This window comes from Phocoena phocoena, chromosome 7 (assembly GCF_963924675.1).
Source record: "Phocoena phocoena chromosome 7, mPhoPho1.1, whole genome shotgun sequence".
Lineage (NCBI taxonomy): Eukaryota > Metazoa > Chordata > Mammalia > Artiodactyla > Phocoenidae > Phocoena > Phocoena phocoena.
Genome location: NC_089225.1, coordinates 64,367,380 through 64,376,846, shown reverse-complemented (window position 1 = coordinate 64,376,846; position 9,467 = coordinate 64,367,380). Strand labels below are relative to the sequence as shown.

At 37.9% G+C, this 9,467-nt stretch overlaps 1 pseudogene; it reads left to right on the top strand.

Moving 5' to 3' along the window:
• Window positions 1–3,257: 3,257 nt before the first annotated feature.
• Window positions 3,258–4,427, top strand: LOC136125393 (transforming acidic coiled-coil-containing protein 3 pseudogene; annotated as a pseudogene).
• The last annotated feature ends 5,040 nt before the right edge of the window (window positions 4,428–9,467 follow it).

The following is a 9,467-nucleotide window of genomic DNA, read 5'->3' as shown; positions in this document are numbered from 1 at the left end:
CCCACCAGCAACACCCCACCTTGCTGGCCGTCCCGTGTGCCAAGTATCCCTAGCCTCAGGATGCTTTTATTGCTCTTCCCTCTGCTTGGAATTTTCTTTCTATGGATATGTACATGGCTTCATGTTTTCATTCATTTCATTTTCATTCTCTGCTCAAATATTACAACCTTGGGGAAGCCTTCCATGATTATCAGTAAAATCTAATCCCCTCCTATCCCTGTCTTTTCCTTTACGCTGCTTTTTCCAGTTGCTATGGCTGCATAAGAAATTACATCAAAAGTTAATTGTTTAAAATAACAATAATCATTTGTTATCTTTCACAGTGTCTGTAGGTCAGGAATTTGAGAGTAGTTTAGCTGGGCAATTCTGACTTGGGGTCTTTTATGAAGTTGCAGTCAGACAGCTGTGTCTGGGGTCACCTGTCAGCCTTCATTCACATGACTGGTCTGGGAAGACTCAAAAGGCTGGGGACTGGAACAGCTGGGGTTCCTAAGTGACCTTTCTCTTTCTCTATAAGGTCTCTCCAGCATAGTGGCTTCAGGGTAGTCAGAATTCTTACATAATGGCTCAAGGCTCCAAAGGCAAATGTCCTGAGAGACAGTGAGGCATAAGCCATATCACCATTTATGGCATAGCCTTGGGAAATCAGGCAATATCACTTCTGGGGCATTCTATTGGTTGGGGCAGTTACAAAGGTTTGCCCAGCTTCAAGGGAGGAGGGGGGATGTAGCTCTTGTCTCTTGATGGAGAAGTGTCAATATAATATTGTAAGAAGAACATGTGGGATTGAGATATATATATTCTCCAGTATTTGGAAAATTAAATCTGTCACATTCCTTTATTTTTTCTCCAAAGTTGTTTTCACTCTGTTTATTGCCTGTTTCCCACATTAGGATATAAGCCCTACAAAGACAGGACTCTTGACGGTCCTCTTTACTGCTGGTCAATCTTTTTCTACTATCCAAATCAATGATTAGCACATAGCAGGCACTTAACATTTTCTGTTGTTGAATAAATATTTCCTGAATCAATGATCTATTAAGCACTAGTGTTTCAGAGATGGAAAATTTTTTATAATATTTTGTAAACTGTCCCAGAAATGTAGTAAGAGAATAGACTATACTAAAATTATCCTAAAAATGAGCTGGTTTTCATGTGTGCCTAAACAGAAAAATAAATGCTTCTTTTATAATATTTTGGAAAAACTATGACTTTTTAATGACATTATACTTACTAACTTCTCAGTTGCTACAAATCACAATAGTATGAGAAGTATTAAGTTAGGTTGTAATCTGCTTATGTGTACAGATTATAACATTGCAAATAGCACATTAATCTTTCAGTCACAGCTATACAAATGCCATCATTTAGCTCTTACTAATATCAGGGAAGATGAGCAGGGTCCTTTACGCTCTATTTTTGACTGTTCACTTTACCATTTTCAATGGGCCTAAATTTCTGCTTTTTTTTTTTTTAATTGACGTATAGTTGATTTACAATATTGTGTTAATTTCTGCTTTTTTTAAAAGGCAGATTGTTGACATCCAGAAGGAAAGTATTTCTTGGGTCTTTACTGAAAAAACTGTAATTTTTTGAAGCCAAGAAATATTCGTTTGAAATTCCTTCTCCATAAGGGTCACCTTAGTGGTTTGTAATACAGACACAGGAATGTGCCTTAAGGTTGACATTTTAATAATAAGCCTCAAGGACATGAGACTCACTACACCAACAGGAAAAATAGGTGCTTTTTCATTTGAATTTAAAACAACCTAAATGCTCACCAAGAACAGTTGAAAAATTAATTATACACCACATGTTAATGTAAAGGCATTTAAAAAGATGTTGCAAAAGAAAAAGAAAATTTTCCATAGCTGGCAAAATTACCTAACTAAAACTCCAAGATAATTAACTAAAAAATCAGAACTAATATAAAATTCGTCATTATTTGGATAGAATAGACAATAAAAAATCAACAGTTTTCTTATAAAGAGCAGTGATTAGAACATAATGGGAAAATATGAAAGCATAAGAGCAACAAAATATAAAACACTTAGGACTGGCGGCAAGCTAAGAAGAAACATAGTGCAATAAATTTAAGGAGCTCGGCCCTGCTCTGTACTCCGTCCCTCGGCGGGCGGGTGGGCGGGCTGACTGGGTCTGCAGATCTCAAATGACAAAACAGTCACTGGTGACAAAAGTACGCAAAACTGTAGTTTCCTGTTTTAGCCACCGGCACTTACTGGAATCTCATCTGTTCTCTGTCTGACGCAGAGTAACGTAAGAGTTACTTACGTTACTGTCTGACGTAAGAGTTTGTGCCACCCAAGAACGCAGGAAAAGCTATGAAGGGGACTTTTCAGTCTCCTCTGCGGGGTACAGATGCACAGGATTTTAAGTCCCAGCTTGCGCAGTGAACCTGAGGCTTGTTTTGATCCGGATGACACCATTGGGTTAGAAAACTATACTCAAATCTGGACGCAGAAAACACCAAGGAAGTGGACACCAAAATGACCAAAGGAATTCTCCGGAAACAAACATTGGTGGGGACGACCCCCCTTCAGGGTACATTAAACTAGCCTTTGAAGACAGGGTTCCCACCTCCCGGCTGGGCTGACCTACATTGCCTGGACGCGTCAAGCTCTCCCATGCCGGGGGCGTCTTCAAAACAAATGGCACCTCCAGGACCAACGTTTAGTTCTTATTCTGCAGACATTCCTTCCATAAAAGCATCACATCCTCCTCCGAAATTGTGGAAGACCCTTCAGGGATGGCATCCCAAGACAGAACGGAGGGTCCTCAGAAGCCAGAGGAGAAGAAGGGCCCCTCGCAGACCCACCAGGCTGGCCCGTTCCCTGCTCGAGACTTCTGCCCCTGAGAACGCGGCCACCGGCCCTCGGAAGGCCTCATAAGGAAGAGGCCCATGGCCAAATGGCCGACCGTGCCAGGAATGGCCCATGAAGCTAGAATCTGGCTTCTCTGATGCTGCCACCAGCAAAAGGCTTTCCTCATCTAGGAAACTGGGGGAGAGAACTGGCCTCAAACCGACAAAGAGGAGGCTGGAGGCTGAGGCGGGAAAATGCCGCGGTCCTTACTACCCTCGGGGCATTTTCCTGGGACACACCGGACGACCCAAACTTTAACCTGTTCCGAGGCCGTGGAGAGGTCTGGCCCCCAGATGGCCCCCGAAGGAGCTGCTGGGCCCTGCGGCCGAGCCGCTGAGCGTGGGGCCTGTGGCTGCGGAGGACTCTCCTCAGCGGATGACGCCTGCGGTGCACACCGCGTGGGAGCCGCGGGCTGAGGAAACGGTGAATTCTTCCGGCTCACTGGCTCCCCACCAGCAGCCCCGGCAAAGAGCCACTGCCTCGCCCGCTGACCCAGTGGCCCGCGCGAGCTGCCTCGGACTGGAGTGAGGAGCACTTCCGGACCTGATTGGTGAGCACTTCCGAGCCCCGAGGTGGATTATGTGAAGCAGATTGGGACTCTCTCGTTCAAGGAGTTGCCCTTGAGGAAACAGTCCGTATACCACAAGTTTGACCTACTCCTTAAAGACAGCCCTCAGAGACCGACGCCTGTGACCCCTGAGACAGGAAGTGCGGGCGAGGCCGACACTCCTTCCTCAGGGAGTCCGCCTGAGGCCAAGCTGGTGGAATTTGATTTCTTCCGAGCTCGGGATGCTTCTGTGCCAGGTTGGCCCTGTGTGTCCTTGGGCCGGGGGTACGTGCCCATCGTGGATATGCTGCAGCGCAGCATGTACCTGGACACTATGGTGAAGCGACACAAAAGGAGAACCTGTTGCTGAAGAACAGATAGGAGGGGCTCTCTGAGAAGAAGCTGGAGATGAGGAAGATCATGGACAGGTTTGAGGAGATTGTGTACCAGGCAGTGGAGGCGGCTCAGAAACAGAAGGCACTTACCAAAAGCTGAAATCCAGAAGGTTCTGAAAGAAAAAGATTAACTTATTGCAGACTGAACTACATGGAAAAATCTCTCTAACCTTTTCAGGTGGTTCGAGAAAGAGAAGGACTTGATCAAAGGCTACCACACATATGAAGAAGCACTGAATAAGTGTGTTGAGGATTACATAGAAAGAATTGAAAAGGAAGGCCAGAGATACCAGGCGCTGGAGACCCATTCAGGAGAGAAACTCACGCTCACAAATGAGGAGATTGCCCAGGTCTGGAGTAAGGCCCAAACAGAGGCCTTGGCCTTCCAAGTGAGCCTGAGGAAAGAGCATCCACTCACTGGAGAAGAAGATTGAGCAGAATACTAAAGAAAATGATGAATTGACCAGAATCTCTTGTCCACCTCATTTCCAAGATGTAAAAGATCTGATGTGGAAGTTTCTGACCAGTGTCCATCTCTCCCTCCTGTCTGTCTGTCTGTCTGACTCTCTGTTAGATGATTTCATGTTCTTTCTTCTCTCTTGACCTCAACTTGCTTTTAAATCAGATTGCTTTAAAAAGAAGACTAAAGAGGATGGACCTAGAGATTATCATACTAAGTGAAGTAAGCCAGACAGAGAAAGACAAATATCATATGATATCGCTTATGTATGAAATCTAAAAAAATGATACAAATGAACTTATTTACAAAACAGAAACAGACTCACAGACATAGAAAACAAACTTATGGTTACCAAAGGAGAAAGGGGTAGGGGAGGGATAAATTAGGGTTTGGGATTAAAATATACACATACTATGTATAAAATAGATAACCAACAAGAACCTACTGTATAATATAGGAAACTATGCTCAATATCTTGTAATAACCTATAATGGAATGTAAAAAAAGAATATATATGTATAACTAACTCACCTTGCTGTACACCTGAAACTAACACAACATTGTAGATCAACTATATTTCAATTAAAAAAAAACTAAAGAAAGTTTCCCTTTAGTTAAAACAAAAAAAGAATTTAAGTGTACTAGCTTTGGAATTACACACTAGGTTTAAGTCCTAACTCTGTCATGTACTAGCTGTAGAGCTCAATCTCTCCTACGTCAGTTTCCTTACTGATAAAATGTGTACAATTATTGAAATACTGATGCAAGATTGACAATGTATGTCTGGAAAAAGCACTTGAAAATAATGTCCATTAAATATAGTTTAAAATGCATCAAAATCTTATTAGTAAAACTGTGGGACTTACATAACAGACAGATGGAGCAATAAAACAGCACAGATGCTTCAGGGACAAAATACCAGTATATATAAAAATATATTGTTTGATAAAGGCTGCAATACAAATCAGTGAGGGCAGAAGAAAAATTTCAACAAATGGTTCCAGACTTTGGGTGAAATCTCTGGGAAAAATTAGCTAGATGTGTACTTTTCAAATAAATTCCATATAAATTAGATCATTAAATAAATAAAATAAAACTGTTAATCAATTAGAATAAAATTGAAGTCATTAAGTATTGGATATCAACATGGGGAAAAGCCTCCAAGGCAAAAGAACAATAGCAGAATAACAGAATAAAAAAACAGATTCGACTACATAAAAATTAGGTCTAAATGACACTAAAAAAAATTATGAAAAGTAAATTACAAATGGTAAACAAGAAAAATACTTTCATCATTCGTGGTAAGCCAAAGGTTAATATAAACACCTAAAGAACATTTACAAATCAGTAATAAAAATTGTAAACTCTGTAAGAGAAAAATGAACAAAAAATGGAGCAAGTATTTTGTTAAAGTGGTACAAAGAGCCAAAAAAAAAGTTAATACGAAAAAATCTCAATAACCAATTTAAAAACACATTTTTGCTTATCATACTGGTAAATAATTTGAAAGAAAAATAGGTACTATTACTAGGTAGTGTACCCTGAGATTGGAGCATTCACAGATTGCAGATGAGGGAATAAATTTGAGTAAATGTTAAGGAACTAATACCAGATTTATAATCCTTGACACAATATGCTTTCTATAAAAATTTATCTTAAGAAATAGAGAGGGTTCTAACTGCTGTTGGGGAAAGGTTGTGGTAGAGAGAATGGCAAGAAGGGTTAATATTGAGTTATTACCAGGGATAGAACTGAACGTACTTGGAGTGTGGGAGTGGGACATGAAGGACAAGTAGGAGCCAAGAACAAAATTTCCTGAATATTAAAAAATACATACAACTATTATATAAAATAATACAAAAAAATCCAAAAAAGCAAAATAAAAAAGTTGTTTTTAAAAATGAAAGTGCCAATTTACATGGAAATTTGGAGGAAAAGCTGGTTTGAAATAGATGATGTTAATTTTTAAACGAGTTGAATGTGTGCCAACAGGGTATTAAAGATACATTCAAATATCTCCCTTAGTTTTTATTATGTAATATATGAGCATAGTAAAAAAAAAAAAGATCGAATAGCAGAGAAAGTTACACAATATCAAATTTCCCACTGACTTTCCTATAACTACTACAAGTCCTACTCTTCATTAGTAGCCACCTTGAATTCTCATTTACTTCCTCTGGTGATCAGTTCCCATATTCGTGGAACTCAAACCTCGATATTTTGATCTATCAACATCAAATATTACTTGATGTCTTCATACTATGAGAGACCAGGAACTTGTCCTCTCTTCCTAATTTTCTTAAGTTGAATTATTACTTTTGGATCCTATTGGTAATAATTGTAACATATTATATGTAAACTTCTGTAAGAAGTTTACACTTAAACTATGTCTTGACTGATCAGCTTCAGACAATATTGTTGAAATCCCTCAATATAAACTGAGTGTATCAGTGATTATAAACTTTCTTCCACCTCTCATCCCCCTGTTTTTCTCCCAATATCTGGAGGCTGTACTATCACTTTTATTAAGGTTTAGGACATTTATATTTTATTCTGTAAATATAATAAAATAATTCATATTTTGCCTAGAGGTTGAATTCTGAAAACTTAAACTGATAAGTAGCATTTGATAATTTTATAATTATGTAACTGTTATTGATGTAGAATATACTACATATTTAGGACCCATTGAGAAAGATATAGAATTCCTTTTTCTTTGCTTTTTAAACAACTTTATTGAGGTATAACTTGCACACCATAAAATTCATCCCTTTTCACTATACCATTTCAAGATATTTAGTAAACTTACCAAGTGATGCAAATCTTCATCATAATCCACCAATATTTTCATCACCCCAGTAAGGTCCCTCATGTCCATTTACAATTAATTCCCTTTCCTACCTGCCAGCCTCAGGTAAACATTAATCTACTTTCTGACTCTATAGATTTGCCTTCTCTGGTTTTTTTCTCTTAGAAAAATGGTTTAAGATTTATACATGTTGTTGGGACTTCCCTGCTGGTGCAGTGGTTAAGAATCCACCTGCCAATGCAGGGCACACAGGTTCAAGCTCTGGTCTGGGAAGATCCCACATGCCGCGGAGCAGCTAAGTCCATGTGCTACAACTACTGAGCCTGTGCTCTAGAGCCCGTGAGCCACAACTACTGAAGCCTGCGTGCCTAGTGCCCATGCTCCGCAACAAGAGAAGCCCACGCACTGCAACGAAGAGTAGCCCCTGCGGGCCGCAACTAAAGAAAGCCTGCGCACAGCAATGAAGACCCAATGTACCATAAATAAATAAATAAACAAATAAATAAATAAAAAGAGTATACATGCAGTAGCATGTGCCACTATTTCATTCCTTTTTATTGTTAGATAGTATTCCTTTGCTTTGATTTACCGTATTTTGTTAGTCATTCATCAGTTGATGGACATTTGAGGTGTTTCCATTTTTTGGATATTATGAATAACTCTGCTATGAACATTTGTGTGCAGGTATTTGTGTGAACTTATATTTTTTATTTCTCTTACGCTGATACCTAGGAAATCTAATTTTGTATTTTTCTGCACCAGTCTACGCAAAGGAAAATGTCCCAATTATCAAGAGCATCTGGAGTTTTTTTTTCCTGTATGTCATTAATTACTTTGAATCATTCCATATTTTACAGTCTAACCTCGGCTTTTTTGTTCAGATTTTTTTCCCTCTAGAGATTTAAAACAATTTTTAAATTAATATGTCATAAATACCAAAGGGTATAAAGATATTACCCACAAACCTGCATATTTACACCCTGCTTAAGAAATAAAATACTTCCAGAACACTTGAGGAACCTTATGGATTTCACCTCAGTAGCGTCTCCCTCTCTTCTTTCCAGAGATTACCATTATCCAGAGTTTATCATCTTTATACATTTAAATAAAAACTTTTACTAACTATAAATGTATTTCTCAATTAGTTAAAAAAACAAACAAATATTTATGCTGTTTAAATTCCTACTGGACTTGATTTTTTCTCAACATTTATTTTTGTGAGATTTACCTATATGTATAGTTTTGTTTTGTTTTTTTACTGAAAGTCATACATTTTCATTGCCATGTTATATTCCATTTTGTGAATATGCCAACATTTACCCATTTTTCGGTTAATTGGAAGTTAACTAGTTAAATTTTTTTTTTTGGGTGGGGGCACTATAATCATTCTTTGTCACTGACCCAAGAATGTTTTCTATCAGCATCCAGGAAACTGTAGTAGGCTGACCTGATTGCTTGTATAAAAGGTGAAATCTCAGAACAACCAGTTCTTAACATTTTATTTTATTCATTAATAATATATATCAATTTTATTGACCTTTTCAAAGAGACAACTTTCTATTTCATTGGTTGTCTCTATTGTTTTTCTGTTTTCTATTTCATTGATTTCTGCACTGATATTTATTTTCTTATTTTTAACTTATTTTGCGTTTAATTTGCTCATCCTCTTCAAGTTTTTTTAATGTGGATCCTGAGGTCATTAATAGGAGAGCTTTGTTTATTTTTAAAACAGTAATATAAATTTCCCCATAGGTACTGCTTTGGCTCATCTCACAGATTTTAATATGTTGTGTTTTCATCTTCATTCAGTTCCAAATACTTTCTTATGTCCCTTTTATTTTCTTCTTTGACCTGTGGATTATTTAAAAGTGTATTATTTAGTTTCCAAGTATTTGGGAATTTACCAGAGATCTCTGTTAGTGATCTCTAATTTAATTCCACTGGGGTCAGAGAACATACTTGGTATGATTTGAATCCTTTTAATATTATTGAGACTTGTTTTATGGCCCAGAATGGGGTTTCCCTTGGTAAATATTCAATGTGTACTTTAAAATAATGTGTATTTGCTGTGTGGAGTGTACTATAAATGTCTATTATTCAAGTCTATTGATAGTGTTGTTCAGATCTTTTATATCCTTAATGGGTTTCTCTCTACCTGTTTTATCAGTTTTTTAAAGTGAGGAGTATCAAATATCTGACCATTTGACTGTAATTGTGAATTTGTGTACTTCTCCTTAGAGTTGCATTATTTTTGCTTCATGTATTTGAAGCTTTGTTATTATGTGCATCTTCATTTTGACACCTTCATTTTATATAGGTGTTCCTGTGCATTCAAAAGGGTATTTATTATTATTTTCCCAATATTTGAAAATGT